At 43.4% G+C, this 17,969-nt stretch overlaps 1 protein-coding gene across 1 annotated transcript in view; it reads right to left on the reverse strand.

The window, feature by feature from the left end:
* Positions 1 to 1,022: 1,022 nt before the first annotated feature.
* Positions 1,023 to 17,969, reverse strand: part of VPS18 (VPS18 core subunit of CORVET and HOPS complexes) — a 96,874-nt gene continuing 79,927 nt past the window's right edge. The window contains exon 6 of the transcript XR_007905211.1: positions 1,023 to 1,033. The gene's annotated coding sequence lies outside the window, so the exon portion shown is untranslated. The remainder of the gene's footprint in view (positions 1,034 to 17,969) is intronic.

Raw genomic sequence — 17,969 nt, forward strand, 5'->3', positions numbered from 1 at the left:
CAACTGCCCCTATTTCTATAAGCTTATTAAGAGGATGGCTTTGATTTTTCTGTTCCCCTGGCTGTTGAACACTTTGGGTTCAACCAGGTTGTTTTTCCAAATGCTAGGTGAAGTGCATGAGTTTTAAGGTGATCTAATAGATCACAGTAATTTTAAATCCTGCAATGGCATGACAAATCTGAGGTTAAGATGGGACTCCGGGCATATTCTTGATTGCTGCCATTGGACAAGATTGGTGGAAGTAGGGATTCACTGACTATTTCCTTTGTTCACTCTGTAACTCTTTGCTCTAGTCAGTGGATTGCTCAGTCAGTGACTGAGATGAAACTTATTTTTATGGTCTTCATTTCTGTCACCTCACCATCTATGGAATTCATTGCTTTCGTGTGAATGACACCTTGAAACATGGTAATCTGGGGAAAAAATTGGAAGAATTATAGATTAACTTTTGGGTATGATGACCAAATGTGATAATTTGGCACAAAAAAAAAAAAGGGCCTGTACAGGCCTTGTGGTGTGCAAAAAGGGAAATCAGGATGCATCAGGAGGTCGCAGAGAGGACGCACTTCAGTGGTGGAAACCACAATGGCTTATTGGATCTGTTTCTGATAGCCATGCTTGGAGAGGTTGAAGGAGGCTGGAAAATTATAGATGTGCTGGATAAGATCTAGAAGAATAAAAACTATGAAAACCCCACTTTTCAGTTTAATAAATATTATACTCCTTGAAAAATGCTAAAAAGTGATTTCGTCTTTGCCTATAAAAATCTAGATCAAAAGGAAGATCCAGATATAATTAAATTTTTTTTTCATTTAGTCAGCAAGACTAATACACTCTGCTGGCTGGAAGTTTAGGAATCTAAATGTGGAACAAAGGTTACATTTTAAAGAATAAGCATAACAATCCACTTCATTCAAGCAATCTGAAGAACTGCAGTGTTATTCATAGATCACATTCCTCTCTGCAACAGAAAAAGGATCATTAATCTGTTGGGTTTTTTTTTAAGAGCAACATTGTAGTAATTCCGATCTCCCTTCCAAGCAAAAGCAGAAGATTTATGTATGTATGTATGTATGTTTTGTGCTTGGTGTTCCTGCTACAGAGGATGAGACTGTGCGACCCTCTTGTGTTTCTCTACATTTTGTTTCATTCCTTCTTGAACCAAAGCATTGGCTTGAACTTTTCAGCAGTTTGTAGGTTAAACAGTGCTTGGAGCATACACGTGGCACCATGTAATGAGGCAATGAAAAAGAATAGCAAAAAGTCATTTTTTTCTAACCACATGAGATCTTACACTAAAAGGGGAAAAACTGTGGTCTTATGTCCTATTTCTGTCTCACTCAGGTGCTACGACCTTGAAGCTTCATTTTTCACTATCACCCACTGTTTTTACGCTGCCTGATAGAGATGTAAGGAAACATGGCACATACCCTCACAGTAAGAAAAGCATTGCAAGAATGGGAAGATTCCAGGAATAGCAAATGTGGTATTACTCAATACATATTAAGTAACAAACACTCCCTCCAGCTATAGAAGAAAAAGCACGTTCATTGACCTTTTTGGTACAAAATAATTAGGAAAAGAGTGTGTATGATTTGAAAACGTTTTATGTTCCTTTCCAGTGTGAATGCTGGATTTATTTACCGGAATGTCTAAGGCTCAAACTGGAATGAGAGGAAGCAAGAGAGGGGTTTTCCTGCGCACATACTATAACGGAGAGAAGTCAAGTGTCTTTGAATTGTGCAACACATGATTTCTGTAACTTTAATCGAAATGTGTGTGTGGGGCAGGGGGTGGCGGTGGTGGGGGAAGTTAGATTGTGTTGATAGGATATTGCTTAGAGAAATTCCAGTTCCTGAAGCTCTTAACAAAAATATTCACCATGAAGAGGGGAAACGGTTGGCAATGAAGGCCTTTTTTTCTCAAGAATTCCCATTTGGAACATATTACGCTCTTGCAACATGGGATGGATAAACACTGTATTATGATTAGATGGAGACCAAGAGCTGAATTTGTTTGCATTTGATAATGCAGTTGTTCTATTGACCATATGTCTTTACTCTAGGGAAGAAGTAGCTGTTAAGAGAAAGCACGTCTCTTTTTGTGAAAATGAACTGAACTTTGTGCGGAAAGGATGAACAGTCATTTGAACTGTGCCTAAAACCACTGACATTTCACCTCTGTGCCAGTTTCACGTTCAGAAACCAGCTGTCAAGTTTCAAGGCTGAGAGATGATCATTTCAATCTGCTAGGTTTCCGGTGATATGCATGCCAAACATCACAGGTTCATGATGAAATGGAATCCAATGTATTGAAAGTAAAAGATAAACCATACATATTTATAAATAGGTAAATATAGAAGTGAAGCATTGCACCTGGGCTAATCTGAAGGTGCAGAGAACCATCCAGATTTGTCCTACATCAAAATTCCAGCATGTTCTTCTGGGTCTTTTTCCTAAATCTACCTTTTAATTTTTAAGCCACAGTCCTCCAGTTTTCATGTGCTCTTTCCAGGTGCAAAATGTTTGTTGGAAGAACTACATCAAAATCTGAGCTTAGCTTCCAGTTGGCTGCCTGGACAGGCAGTTCCACTCCCATTTGTTCTGGTTGGCTGAGATGGAGAAGGGATCCTTTGAGAGAAATCGCTCCCTGTGTAAACCAACCGGGCTCTGGAAAAGGCAAATGTGCATGGATGTTTCTCAAGATTTTGCACCTAGTGCCCTCCTACCAAAGTTTTTAGGATTTTTTCCTCTACAACTGAACACAAAGATTCAATTTTTAGATGGGAAATAATTAATTGGCAGTTTTTGAGATAGCATTTCTCTCTGACTGCTCTGTCATCAGGAGAAAGCCCAGCACTGGGATGACAGCATTAGAAATTCTTAAATTTAGACCTCAGTTAAGTTAGTAATTTATTTGGTTTTCCAAAATGAACCATAAGTTCTTTGCTAGTTTTCATATTTTATTGAAGATGTGTGACTTCTATGGAAAATATATATTTTGTCTAGGTGCTAAAGATTACCTCAGGTATCACAGCTAGTCACAACCTCAGTTCTGAGCCCAGTAAAGAATCTAAAGCTCCTGAGGATGAAAAATACTTCTTTTTGATAAAATTAAATACTTATTAAGTAGTGGTAACATCCCTAGATAATGCTCTGCCAGTGCAGAAAGGTTTCATGTCTTGCCTCTCGGTGGGATTTTCTCCCTCACTGAATCAAAAAGGCAGAGGGTTTCAAGCAGCCTGAAGGGTTGAAGAGGGCTCAGTTTTGAGTGAGGTCCACTTTTCCCCCTTCAGTGTAAGGGCAAGTCTCGTTCCTCCCTTATCCAGGAATGGGAATGTCAAGGAATGATAAGCAATGAAATTTGGGATGCAATAAACCACAGGATAATGTGGTGAGACTGTTGGATTGAGAACAAATAAGACAGGACAAAGAGAAACGAGGAGGAACATCTACAGTCAGTCATCACTGCGCAGGAATCTCAGCTGTGTGGCTGGAAAGGAGGTTATACATACAATGTGGTTGGGAGGGATACAAAGTGGAGAACAGAGACACTCCTCAAACTGGAAAAAGGAGAGTAGCTGAGTGAGCTGCCAGGGTCACTATGACCAAGAACCTGCCTTTAAGCTGCCTGAGCAACAATACATTTCCAAGACATGATGCTTCCTAAAGGAGGCACTGCCTCGAGTGAGAGGAAAAATTGGGTATGTCTCAAACAGACACGTGGGAAGGACAACGGCAAGTAATTCATCCAGACTAGACATGTTTTCAGGGGAAACACAGGAGATGAAAGCAGATCACTTGGATAGGTGCCCCACTCAAAGTGTGAAAAGGACGATGGGAGAAATTTGGGTGCCTCATATGGACAAGCCAGATAACTACGTGTAAAATGCAGATTTACCGGGGCATCGAAACAGGATCCAGGTAGGAGCAGTTTACAGAGAACTGGATTCAGACCTGAGAAGGGCGCAATGATGAAGACTGTATTTTGGACATAATGTCTGGGTGTGCTCTGGAGGACCATGGTTTTGGACCACTGGGCCTGGCAGGGCCAGCAAAGCATAGGGGGTGTTCTTCTGTGCTGCAGCTGGGAAGGGAGTTATCACTTGATTTCTTTTAGCTGGATGTGAGTTACTTTTGTCCCACCATCTAGGGTCCACAGTATCAAAAGCAAAAGAAAGAACTTCCTATAAAAATTATTTCTAGCTGACATCTTGCCAACTGCTTTCTGCAGGAGATTGCAATTGTTTTCTTCAGTAACTGGTAAAAAAATAAATAACTCCAAAGGTTAGGAGCTGCTGCAAGATATTTGCAAGCATGTCACATGCAGTGACAAGGGCTAAGTGGTGTCTTCTGCTGTCCTCACTGAAGAAGAGGTAGGGTGTTTTTACAATTTGTTTTGAAAGGGAGCTGGTAGTTAGGTCAGTGCCATACAGAAAAGCTATGGCAAATGTCAGTTGCCAGGTAGAATAGATTGTTGGAAAAGTTTTCTATGGCTTGATCCCTGATGAAGTTTGCAAATCCAGGAGAATAACATTGTGGAGGCTTGTGAACAGTCACTAGTTAGCTCTTTACCTGATACTGTGCTGCTAAATTAAGCTTGGAAGAAGGGTTGGAACATTTTGAGCAACCCAGAAGCAGCCAAGGAAATGTAATCAGAACACAGCAGTCTTTCTAGTTCCCTTCTCTGGACGTTCATGTATAGTTTGGTAGATGTGTTATGTGATATCAGCATTTTATGTCTGTAGACCAACTCACTGTAGAGGCATCTCAGAAATCCTCATTACCGACTGCTGGCTGGAGATTACATGTATGTGAGAGCTGGAGTGTGGAAATAAAAAGGTGGAATCAACCAATTTTGGAAGACCTCTATGGCAACAGGAAGGATAACTTCCAGCATGTATCTGAGATGCAATGAATGGTGATTGCAGAGTTATAGGATCTCAGCTGAAAGATCCCCACAGCCTGTTGCCAAGGAACCTTCTACATCCAAAGCAGGTCCCACTTGATACTTGCCTTCTCTAGGTTTTAGGTGAGTGCCAACCTCCTCCTCAGCTATGGTTATCCTGCACATACCATGGCTCCTGGCTCTGACACTGCTCTCCAGAGCTGCTTATGGGAGGTAGGAAGCTGGTGCAACTGCTGTGTTAATAAAGAAGGGAACTTCCTTAGGGCTTGCAGCATCTTATTGGAAAGTCATTGATCCCTTCTGTGCGGTGCTTTCATTGATGCTCTTCAGGATCCTCCTTATACAAAACTGTTGGGATTTGGGGGGGGGTGGAATAAGGAGGGATTTGGAGAATGCTCCATTATCCTTTTGAACTTGACTTACAACATTTTAGCTTTCTGGCTTTGACCAAGGGGCTGGAGAAAGTCACTGAGAAATCATTGAGTCCTTTTAGTAGAGTTGACTTCCACACAGCAGACAATGTTCCATACTGTTTGTGGGAAGTATTTTCAATTAGGTGATGAGGCAAAGAAGAGATTTTTATCTGACCTAGAATCCAGTGTTTGTTGTTCATTTCAATGTTGTATTCCCCTGCAGTTAACTGCCTCCTCATCCTGCATATTCTTGTTTGTGATTTTTGCAGTACATGAATGGGGTGGCCAGACAAAGTCAGGACATTCAGAGGTAAAGCAAGGTTATCTGCTGAAGTCAGTTATTGTGCTGGCTTAGGGAAAAAATTCTTTTTATCCTGTATCCTCGGCATTACATTACAGAGGGGATTGATGGATTTAAATGGGCAGAACAAGAGATAGAGAAACTTTACTCGGGCAGTGAAAACACTTGCATGCATGGAGAATGTTACAAAGCTAATGGGCTACTCAAATCCGAAAAAGAGGATATGGAAGATATCTATTTGCAGTCTGACCCATAAGCATTTCAAAACAATTATAAACTTTCTGGTGTCCTTCTTCACTCTACAAAGAATTTTATATGTAGGGCTGACACCTTTTGGGATTAAATATGTGATTTAGACACTGAGCTGGGAAAACAAGGTTTTCCCATGTGAGGATGAAATCATGGAGCTGAATAGGTGGAGTCATGTGACTACAAGAGAGCTAAGGAAATTGTGCTGTAATTTACTATTAGCACAACTACTATTGTGCAAATAACTACTAGTATTGTCCCTGCATGCTAATAGTGGTTCCTGTCCACTAGAAGTGTCTACAAGACTAGAAGTGTCCAAACAGCTGCTGTACCTGTTTTCCAGCCTTGCCTGGAATTGCATTTGTCCTGACTTTGCCAGATTAGACACATTCAATTAAAACAGCTTCATCACCTTCTTGTTATCATGTTACAAACTTGGTCATTATTAGGTACGTTGTCAGGACTGTGTTTTTTAATGGTTGTACCTTCTCTGAGAAGAAGCACATGCAATTTATTAAGAAAGAATAGAACTCCATATAGAAAGGAGTTTGGAGAAGACATGCCCCAAAGCTTCCCTGCTACTGCTCTCTCTTCATGTGTTCAGAGTTCTCCGAGCAGAGGATAGAGAACAGGTTTTTTTCTTTTCCTAGAAATATTGGTGAAGATTACAAGGAAAGAAAGTAGGCACCTGCTGAGAAAATGACAGTTCAAACCCAAAAATGATGCCCCCCCCCCCCAACAGTTCCCAGGTTGTTTTCTACATATAATTTGATGTTTTTGAGACATTTAAAGAATACCAGATACAGATGACTGCTGCTAAGTGCAGTGGTTCATAGCCTGGGAAAGTACTCTCCGAAAAGCCCCAGGAGGGAGCCTTCTGAGCAGAGTCCTGCCAGCTCTGTGCCCACAAGAGAAGGGTCTCAGTGGGGTACTGTGCTTTCAAACGGCAGCACTGCACCGCAGGCCAAGGGTAGGCAGCAGGCACTTGGCAGAGTAAATCATCTTTCAGAGGCAAACCATGAAGAAATCACACAGTAGATAAAGGCTGTCCCTGGGAAGGCTGGTGTATATCAGAGGAGTCTATGAATTGCTTTGCCCTACTGTTCCTTTAATGTGGAACCTGGCAGCCTCAGGATCCAGGATCCAGTGAAGCATGGCCACACTCCATAGACTGTAGACTTTCAAACTTTATTGGACATTAGTAGATGATCCATCTACCCTTCATATTTTCCTTGAGAGCCTCATGGGTTTTAATGCAGTTGTTTGATGTTATGAGCAGCAGAGCTGCTATTTCAGAGGGTGGAGTGAAATTTTCAGCTGGCCTGACAAACATTTTCCCCTGCCAATCAAGTGGACAAGCTAGTGGTCGCAATGGAGCAGGAGATGGGCTCTAATGTGGAAATGAGACAGGCAGTACCTAAGTTAGGAAGGGGAATGGCTGATGTCCCTCACAGCAGCTTCCTCACATAACTGTCTGTACCAGGGAAGCTGCTTCACAGCAGCATTTTCAGACTTCTTAGCACTAAACCTTAAAGCTGAGGGATGTTTGCAGCAGGCAGTACACATCTACTTTACATTTGGTTTACATGCTTTTAGGAAGCTCAGTAAAATCATTTAGTATTGTTTAGTTCCAGGTAAAATAGATCAGTACTAAACTCACATGCATCACTCAGAAATACTGTTATAAAGGTAATATTACCTATTCTTCTATTATGTGTCTTCTCTCATTGTGTGTGAAGGGATCACTTTGGCTGTAGATGAATGCTACTGTGCAATAGCCTCATCCATGTTTGCTTCTGGCTGTCAAAAAGGATCCCTTTTCTCTCCTTGGGTGCTCTGATCAAATCAGTGTCTGAACCAAATTTTCTTTGCTTAGTACTGTTGCAAGCAACCCATTAGTGAGCAAACTAAAAAGTTTAAATCTGGAAGGTGGGGTGGAACAGCTCTTGCAGCTTCAGTATGATGAGTGTCACAATTGCGACAATTTGTATACCCACATTCATGACCACAGATTAGGATCCAGGAAAGGAGTGGTATATTTGAGTTCAAGAAATGACTGGACATGGCACTTAGTGCCATGGTCTAGTTGACAAGGTGGCGGTCAGTTGAAGGCTGGACTCGATGATCTCAGAGGTTTTATCCAACCTAAATGATTCTGTGATTCTGTTATGTGAGTGTATATAATACCTATGGTGCACTGGCTTCCCATGGTTAGCCCTTAGGGAATATTTTATAAGAATGCCATTAGAGAGACATTCCTGGTTACTTCAGTTCTAATCTAACTGCCTGGGAGTTTATGACTATCCTCAGCACAGATAGATGCACATAGAGGTGTCTGAATCATTAACATCTGGGGACAACCCCAGTCCTAGTCTCTGTTGTGGACTTTAGAAATCTCTGAAACAAGGCAGTTTACCTGGGATGAAGAGCAGTATTCCTTATGGCTATTTTCCACAGTGAAAAATACAGCAAAGTGTAATACACATGAATGTGTAAAAGGCTGGCAAGAATGCTTATCTCCAGAGCAGCACATAGCAGTTCTGCTGAGGTGGATATATTGCTGTCATTTCTCGTTGCCTGATACCAGCACCCCAGACATGGGAACGATCTTTTGTGGTGCCATTATCTTTGGGTCCTTAAATCATTTGTGTGACTGAGCTCCTGTAGAGACCTTTTGTCATCCTGTCCAATTGCTAACAACAAAAACAATGTGAAAACAAATACCATTCCTGTAAATCAGCATTTAATTAGTTCAGTGGAAGGAGTTCAGGGAGACGTAGCCTAGAAACAAGTTTTCATAGGAAGGCTTCTGCAGCTTCATGTCCTGACCACCTCTGGCTCTGCAAGCACCATGCTGAGCCCATTGGGAAGACTGTGCCAGTCATTTGCTGAGTGCCAGCATTGCCCAGAGGGTCCTAGCAGAGAGGTCCAGATCCCTCCGGGGAATGCTTATCTGCAGGCTAATCAGTGGGAAATTCCCCAGAAATGTGCCTTGTTTTTCAAGTACATTTGAGAAACACACCATGGAGTGCCAGAGGTATCCTTGCCTTGTATCTACAGGGCTTGCAGTGGCTGATAGAAATACACTGATGTCCATGCAGCAATGGCTGTCTTTGGTACCTTGGAGTTCAGGGTGATGTAGATACAGAAAGATGTGTTTTATTGCAGATGTCAGTACCAGCATCCCATGAAGCTTTGTCTGAGTCCTGCACTCACTCTGCTCGTTTCCCATTCTGGTCTGCTCTGGGTTTGCATTTGCATTGCCTCCTTCCTGGGGCTGTGCAGTATGATGTCATGACACCATCTCTTTTTTCCTCACTTGTGATGAAGGTGGAGGGAACTGCCTCTCACACAGGAGGTAATTTTTAAACTCAAGGTGTTTCTGTCCTGGAATGGATATGGAAATGCATACACCAAGTTCCACTGAAAGGAACTGTTTCCTTTACACTGCTTTTGACCACAAGAATGAGGGTAAAAAAGAAAGAAAGTTGTTTGAACATGCAAAAGGCTGAAATATTTCTGTGAAGGACACATTGCAGTTTCTTTATGTGATGCCTCCATTCATCACCACTTATTTCCAGACAGTCCAAATTCTACGTGCAAACATGACTTACCTTTCCCTGTGCTCGTCCCTCTTTCTCTAACATGAAGAAATAAGATGGAGTTGTCACTGCAAGAGTTATTTCCAAACTGTTGCATTTTCTTTTCAGAGGCTCTCAGCAGAAGCAGAGAACAGCCTTCTGTATGTGTCAGCATGAGCTAGAACACTTTCTAGCTTGACTCGCTTCCAGCAAACACAGATGCCTGAAACGTGAGTTAAAAATTGTACTGTGCACATATAAATAATCTTCTAGCTATGGTAGTAAAATAACATAGCTGTGCTTCTATACAACTAAGAGTCAGACTCTCACAAGCAGATATAGTGTTAGCTTAGTAGGTTAGAACATGGTGCTAAGAAGGCCAAGGTTGCGAGTTCAATCCCTGCATGTGCTGTTCGCTTAAGAGCTGGACTTGATGATCCTTGTGAGTGCCTTCCAACTCAGAACATTATGTGGTTTGCTATTTCAAGTGGCTGCTTGTCTGGTCTTCTGTTTTCCTGAAAGCAGTTTTTTTACTTTGGAGGATCAATGCAGTCATTACTTCTTTTTGGGGGTTATGATGTGCTGCTCTGTAGTGGTTTCCCTGGACACTGTTAGCTGCTGCCCCATACTGTACCCAGGGGCAGCACTGCCTTCCGAGCCATGAGTACACCATATGGTCCTATACTATCAGATGTAGTGGACTCTCTTGGACTCACTTTTTACCTGTGCTCTGACTAGTCCTGAGCTGGATGCAGCCACATACACTGTGTCCTGTGCCCAGCCTTCTGCCAGTTCCAAGAAGGGTTGCTGCACCTCGGAGCCCTCTTCTTGCTTCAGCCAGCAAAAGCTGCCCCATGCCCTGGCTGTGCAGAGCAGCAGTGCTGTTGCAGCAGTGCCAAAATGCTGCCTCCCCCACAGTGGCAAAGGGTGGGCTTCAACCCTTGCTGTCAGGGATCTGGTGCAGGTTTAGATCAGCTGCCTTCAACTGGGCTGCTTCAAGTATCCACAGTGGGCGTTCAAGAGCAAAACAAGGCTCATAAAGTAGCTGGGTCTCAAAGGAAAGTCTTTTTTTTTGCACTGTCTCAGGGGTAGGTGAAGTACAGGGCCTGGGGCAATGCTTACAGCGCTGCCTTCCATTGCTGCACTAAAGATTCTCTGTTGTGGAGGAGGAAGGGGAAGGAGTTTCAGAGCTGGCAGGTAGTCAGTGCCAACCCTCTCAGCTCAGTCAGAGTACTACTTTACTTGCCTCTTATCTTTATGTCAATCTCATTTCATAATTTTTATGGTTAGGAAAAGGAAAATAAAATCTCAGAGATACAGAAAACCCTGAACACAATATCCAGGCAAAGACACCCTTTTCTGGCTGACATAAATGCAGCTTCTCTTGTTAGTTATATCCAGGCTTTGATCTTCCTTCATGTCTGCTCCTCATGCTATCTGCAATAAATATATATCTTGATTTATATCAGTCCAAATAAGAGATAATGTCCAATGATCTTGGTGTTCCAGGAAAATTTTGGCCTGCCTCACATTTCAATTTCTTTCAGAGACTCCTGGCTGTGGTGAAATTGCAGTGACTTGACACTCATCTGCAAAGAGAAGGAACTTTTTCCTTACAGTCACATTTGCCAAATCATAACACACTAAATGGTCCGTGAGTTTCAGCATACCAGGGGAAATTCCCCCAAGTTTCCATTACTGCTCTATCAGAGGGTGGTCTCACAGATTTGCACAGATTTGGAGAAGTCTACATGCAAAGAATTTCAGAGGGAGGAGAGAACTCATGAGATGGCAGAGGATTTCTTCTTGCTCTTTTCAAAACTCCCGGGATTTCCCTGCTGGTGAGAGGTCAGGCTGTGATGCTTTCCTAGCTTATTTCTATGACTCTCTTGGGCTGGGCATGTCAAATCTGCAAGCTGCAGGTAATGCAGACCCTGTGGATCCAGGAGGGATGAGCTCTGGGTGAGTGTGCACCAGCCTGTATGGGAAGCAGGTGGAAACGTCCCACCACAGTGGCTCACAGGCTTCTCCTAACAAGCTGTGTGGGCAACATGACACTTCCCACATCTAGCTGCAGCTGGCACAGGCCTACCTGCCATCATGGCCTGACTGGGCTCCACAGTAGCTCTGGTTAAGCTCCTGCTACTGATATCTTCCTATTTCCGAGTTAAGAGGAGTCTGGGCTGGAGGAATCTGGGCTGCTTCCCCTTCCTCCAGCTGCCTCTCCAGCCCCCTTTGCAGCCTCATCAGGTAGCTGAAAGGCAGTAGAGGAGCCAGAATTTTGGCCCCATGTATTTCTTTATGAGACACACATCCTGTGGGCACCAGACAAAGGTGACACAGTCACAAGTTAGTGTCCTCTTAAATGTGATCTGGAAGACGCAGCACACTCACAGCACACACATGGAAATCATATGCAGGACGACTGGAAATTCCCACTCTGAGTGTAGGTGAAATGCTTGATGTGACAGAAGCCAATGTCTATTCTCTTGGATTTGGGTCCCTCACTGTAGGCAAGGAGATTTCAATAACAGAGCACCTGGCAGTGCTTTGCCACAGATAATGACCCATTTACAGAAGAAAGGAATTATGCTCCCTTCTCATGCACTTTCAAACAGGAGATATACTTCCTGCAGCATCACAGCGATCTTGCCAAGCTGGGAAAATCCTTTTTATAGTCAAAATTAGTTATATTGGTTCTCCAATTATTTAAGTTACCTTTTTTGTGCTCTTCACCTGTTTATCTGACTCCTGAACTGCAGCCAGTCTCTCTTCAGCTCCATTGGCATGAAGAGCAGTTGATTCTACTGGCACTTTTCAGAGGTCTATCTCAGAAGTGGGTGTCTTAATTTTAGCTCAGCCACGAGCCTTTCATTTTGCTTTGTTGAGAAATTATGCTTTTCAGAGAGTGGAGGGGTTAACATATGCACTTGGCAGGAGGGAAGTTCCTTTCCTTCCTCTCCTTTCCCCCTTTCTCCCTTGAGATGAATTTTTTTTGTCTCTCTTAAAAATGGCCTTTTATTTACTCACAACCTTTCCTCACATCCCTTCTTTCAGTTGCAACTCAGCTTTCTTCTTTATGAGTTTTCAGTACTGTGATTTCCTAAAATATCTGATCAGAATCTCTTGAGTTACCCAGGAAGGGGGAGATTTACCCCCCTTAATATACAATACAATATATAATGCACAATAAACAAAATGCAGAGAAAATATATTATTACCATGAGTGAACAGCAACAGCTACTTCAAAATTAAAATGCTAAAGAAATGTTTTCACTTAATGGTAGACCTTTAAGACTAAGATGATGCTTTTCTGTCCTGGGTTCCTCCAGTGGTTTCTCCCTGAAGCCGGCTGAGTTGTTGCTCATTTCTTTGGCTGGGAACAGAGACTGTGGTGGAAGCAGCAGGCAAAAACCTGAATAAGCTCAGCCCCTTCCATGCCCAACCCAAGGAGAGACATAGTCTCCTATCACCAGGGCTTCAGGACACAATCTTTCCTTCATTGCTGCAGAAAAACCAAAAGCGGAATAAAGAGGTTTCCTGATGGTGACCTGTATCTGAACTTTCTGTTCTTGGTAGTGGACCTCACAGTGTTAAACAGGAGAGTATGTACTTGAAGATTGCAGGTTTGTGTTAGTTCAGCTCATTAATCTAACTTAAGCATTGCTGGCTTCAGCCCTGTGAGGATTAAGTGGGACAGCAAAACAAACGGAAGCCTGAATATCTGCCCAGGTTATCGGCACCTCCCTTCCACCAGCAAACACCCTGGGAATGGTCAGTAAGGGGGACCCTAACCCCTACTCTATTGTCTGACTGACTGAATTTATTACTGAAATTCCTCTTTAGGCTTTTTTTGTCAGGAATATTGACCAGGCAGACATGAAATATACAGAAATGAAAATAAACCATTACCCATGCTGTCAGCCAGCCAGAATTGAGGACAGACAGGGTAGTTTCTCAGTTCATCCTGGTGGTTCACTTTTTTGCCCTTATGTACAGGATTGACAGTGCATCATGACCTGAATAACACCATTTGTAGACAAAGTACAGGTGCCACAATTTGCTGAAGGATGTTCCTGATTATTTTACCCCTGGAGCTCATTTCCTTATCAATGCTCACAAGCTTTCCTTCTTTCAAACTTATCCTTTTATTTATTTGGATGTGATTTTTAGAATGCTTTCTTCTGGATGGCTTAATTCATCTAGATCATGTTGACCCTGTTCATGGCTGATCCTCTGTACAATTCAGAGCTAAAGCTCAGACCTTGGGAGGATGATGTGTTCTTAAATCAGTGAATCTCAGCCTCTCCCCCTAGACCTGTAGAGATGTTGCAGTAGTAACTGTGTTTGTACCAGGAGGGTTACACCCAGGCAAAATAGACACGAACGATGAGGACAACGAGGCTGTGCAATGACCAGGAATAATATCTGCTGACCCTCAGGGTGCAGTTTCCCATTTAGGCTTAATCAGATCTGACCGTGGGTTGCTGGTGAAAGGGTGGTCCTGCTCTTCCTGCCTGCTCCTAGCCACGAATTCCTGGTACCTCCCTTGCACTGAATTCTCACTCCCTTGCAATCCTAGAGGCTACAGAAAGAACCGACAGAATTCTTTTTCTTTTTTCCCCCCATAAATTAGTTTTCTGCTGGATCAACATGCCAATCTGAATCACTCTGCAACAGTGATATTTCTATGTACAATGCAGGAGATCACCAGGTCAGCTGGCAACTTAGACTGGATTAAAGACACTAAGAAAATAGATCATTTGTCTTAGATACATACCCTTTAGACTTCAGCATCACTCCAACACATGCGTTTGTGTGAAACCATCAATGTAACAACACAAAATGAGTCCTGCAGAGTAGTCAGCACAAGAGCAAGGGTTTAAAATCAGTCCCAGGTCTCAGTCCTCACCTGTGCTGCCCACAGCAGTCACCTTGTCTACATTTCCCACGTTCTATCTCCAGCTACAGTTCCACCCAGCATGCAGCACCAACCAGACAATGCTCTTGAGGGAATCTGGGACACTTCACTAGCTATTTCTCCTTCAATGGAAAAAAAAATGGAAAAACCAAATAAGTGCAATAGTTTTGATCCTGTCTTCTGCAGGTCCCTGGCAGTGGGGATGGCTGTGGGGATGACAGTAGCCTCCTTATTCCCCAGGCTGGAATGCTCCTGCTTGTGATGTGGTATGGAAGTGGATTTCTCCCTCAGCCCTGCTTTCCTTCTGAGCATTGCACTTGCACAGCAGCCCTACAACATCAGCCATCTCCGTGGCTGACTGCTACCCTGCTCTCCTTGAGGCAGTGCAAAGGGCTGATAGCTGCAAGAAAGACACTGCAGGTTCAGCAGGTTTGTGAAAGGGTAATGGCCAGGCAGGTGCACACATGCAGGAGAGCCAGAGCATTGGAAGGGGCTCCGAGTAGAAGACAGAGTGGTTCAGACACAAATGCTGTAATTTCAGCAGCCTGGTTGCTGTAGGGATTTAGACAGCGTATTTTCCAAGGAGCCCTGTGGAGGAAGCTCATTTGCAAAGACAGGCTGGCAACTGCAACCCTTTGAGATATATGCATGGTCTGTAAAGAGGGGCAAACCCCAATGCAACAGCTCCTGTTTGTTTTCCTCTGTTGTTTTTATGCACTCAATCGTCCACTTATATTCTTAAAATTCAGCCTCCTGTGGTTCACCTCTGACATGGGTTTCTTCTCAGGTTAATTCCCGTCTGGCTTCTAGGAGAGCGGGATGTGACCCCTCCTGACATTTGTTTAGTGAGTTATGCTTGCCTTCCGGAGAACACAAACAAGCTTTTGAACTTCCTCCCTTCAACTTTAGCTCTGATCCAGCTCCTTGCTGCACTTACCCTGGCTTCACGCCGATATAACAGAGATCAGCATCAGGCTTCTCAACTTCTGCTTGCAAAAGTGCCTATGTGATTTAGAGTTTGTGCTCTGTTCTCAAGAGAGACTTATGTCCAACTGTATGAAAGGACATGCAAATACGTAATCCCCTTGATTTCACCCAAAATGAAAAATCTGACTGTCTTTAAGAACCTGGTCTTAATCATTTGAGAAAGTCACTTGGATTTAGGTCTGTTAATGTTGATGTCATTTCTTAAAATTAGCCTTATACTCCAAAGGCACCCAGAGAATGCCAACATTGTCCCTCTTGTCCCACTCTACCCAGAAGGTAGGAATTTTGGGACTACGAGGAGAAAAATAGAAATAATTTCCATCTCACAGCAGCCAGACCTGAATGTAATTACTGATTAAACTGGAAACTCACCTTCCCAATAATGTTTGGAAACCAAAACAAAGCATCCTCTTTGTTCATGGGAACAGAAATTGTATTTGCATAACAAAGAAATTAGGTAAGAGGAAGTATATTGAGGAACTCGGGAAGTGAAAAGTTTTTCATTGCTATATTCTTTGTATTGCAAGAGCTAATACAAAGCAACATGATTAGTCTGTTCTTCAGCAGCTTCCTATTTCCATCACCAGACCACTTTAATTTTCAAGGTACTGAACAATGTGTTTTTCTGAAGTTGATCTGGACGAACTTGATGTCTCACAGTTTGTGTCCAACTGAGTCTCTGTGCACAGGTGTAGTATGGAAGATCTGGTGGAGATTAGATTTCAGAGGCTTCTTCCCCACCCACACCTCCCCTGCATGAAGAAATTCAGTTTTGCAACCCTGGCACGTGTGCCGGTCCCTGAAAGCTCCGAAGCCTCATGGCCCCAGCTGCATATGCCAACCCAGAGAAACACTTTGGCAGGCTTGGGATCCCTCTCTGTGACACTGAACCCTGCTGGGTAGAAGAGGTCAGTGTGTGGCAGTGCCCTGCCAGCACACCTTGCTCTTGGCAGGCTGGAGACAGTGGTTCATCAGGTCTTCATTGAGGAGCAGGGAAACCTTCAGCTGCTGTGTATGGTGGGGTGGGGCTTCCTCCTCTATACACCTGGGTTCAGAAGGACCAAAGTTACCTTGAGCTTCCTGCCCTACTAGTTTACATACATGTCTCTGCTTCTACTTCACTGTAGATGTAGGCTGAACATTTCACTAGAAGCTGCTGTAAACAAAATGACACTGGTATGGCTGTGCTTGGTAAGTCCTGTAAGGAGCTCCATCCCCTGCCCACCTTCAGGAGATTTCCACGGGTGGTGGGAAGCCAAGTTTGCCTGGGATGTGTGGCTGCAGCCAAAAAGTCCCTGGAGCAGGGACTTTTGCTCAAGAGCAATCACCAGCATTTCCATACGTGCTTATTTCTTCCCTGGTGAGCAGGGGTTCAGCTGCAATAGTACAACACATGACAATAAGGGTTTTCTTTATTGTCTAAACAACTGTCTATTTCTAAAGTGATTTTTAGTGAAAAGTGTTTATCAACAACAGTGTAAAGGGTGGAGGATGTTCTGCTTTCTCTCAAGTTATTTCTCTTTCTCTTCACTTTAAAAAATGAGCATGAAGGGAAGGACAGGAGAGCTGGAGCTGGAGGTGAGGAAGAACATGAACAAAAATGTTTTCAAAGGGAAATTTTCTATTTAGCTTTCTTCACTGTATTTTGCAAAACATTTGCATATTTCATATGGAAACATGAACTGAAAAGACCAAGTAATGTCCTCAGTGGAGACTGCCTCCACAGATGGGGACCCAGCCTGGCAGTGGTAGCACATCTGCTCCCACAGCCATATCCCTCCTGGGAGACAGCACATCTCAGCCTGGTTTGGTCTGCGGAGGAAAGGTAGCACAGGGACCTTTACAATGGTCACTGTCTTCCTTAAAGCATCTCCATATCTAGGTCATTAACTTCAACCAAGCTGCTTCTCATTTATGATGATCGGAGAGAGGAAGGATGTCCCAAATATGCAGGACCAGACTCCCATGGGCATGGGCTCATCTTAGTTGCATTCAAGGCAAGGTCCGAGGTGTGTGTGAAGAGAAGAATGAGGGCAATTGGGCTAAAAGGTAAAAGGACATCGTCAAAATTATAGCAGTGATTAAAACTAGCCAGGTACGACAGCTGCCTCTGCTTGAAGATTTGCAAACCAGGCACCACTCTGTTGCTCAGCATTGCAAATAGGGAGACAATGAAACACCACACACAACCCCCCTGAAAGTTTAATAAAGACCTTGCTGTGTAAGAGGAGCCAAGCTGATGTGAGGGGTCCCCTGCTAGCCAGTCACCTGTCCCTGCAGCCAGCAGGCCTGGGGAGGGTTGGTGGGTGCTAATCGCGGGGTATTATGCAGCCACCTGGTTCAGCAGTGGAGAAACCATCGTCCCTGCAGGCTGCTACCAGCCAATATCACTTCACCTGTTCTATTGCGACTCACTTGACTATTTAACACTTTCTCAGTGTCCAGTTTGAGACAGCATTACAGATCATTTCAGATGGCAGAAGTAATTTGAAATTACGTATTTTCTCACATTCATCCTGTTTGGACTATTTCTAGTCAGGAATCTCTCCTGGATGAATCTGAGGATAAAATTGATCAAGCTTGACCCAGGAGCGTAGTGGTTGGTATGG

This window comes from Manacus candei, unplaced genomic scaffold (genome assembly GCF_025592945.1).
Source record: "Manacus candei isolate 608988 ecotype Guabito, Panama unplaced genomic scaffold, ASM2559294v1 h1tg000033l, whole genome shotgun sequence".
In the NCBI taxonomy this organism is placed as follows: Eukaryota; Metazoa; Chordata; class Aves; order Passeriformes; family Pipridae; genus Manacus; species Manacus candei.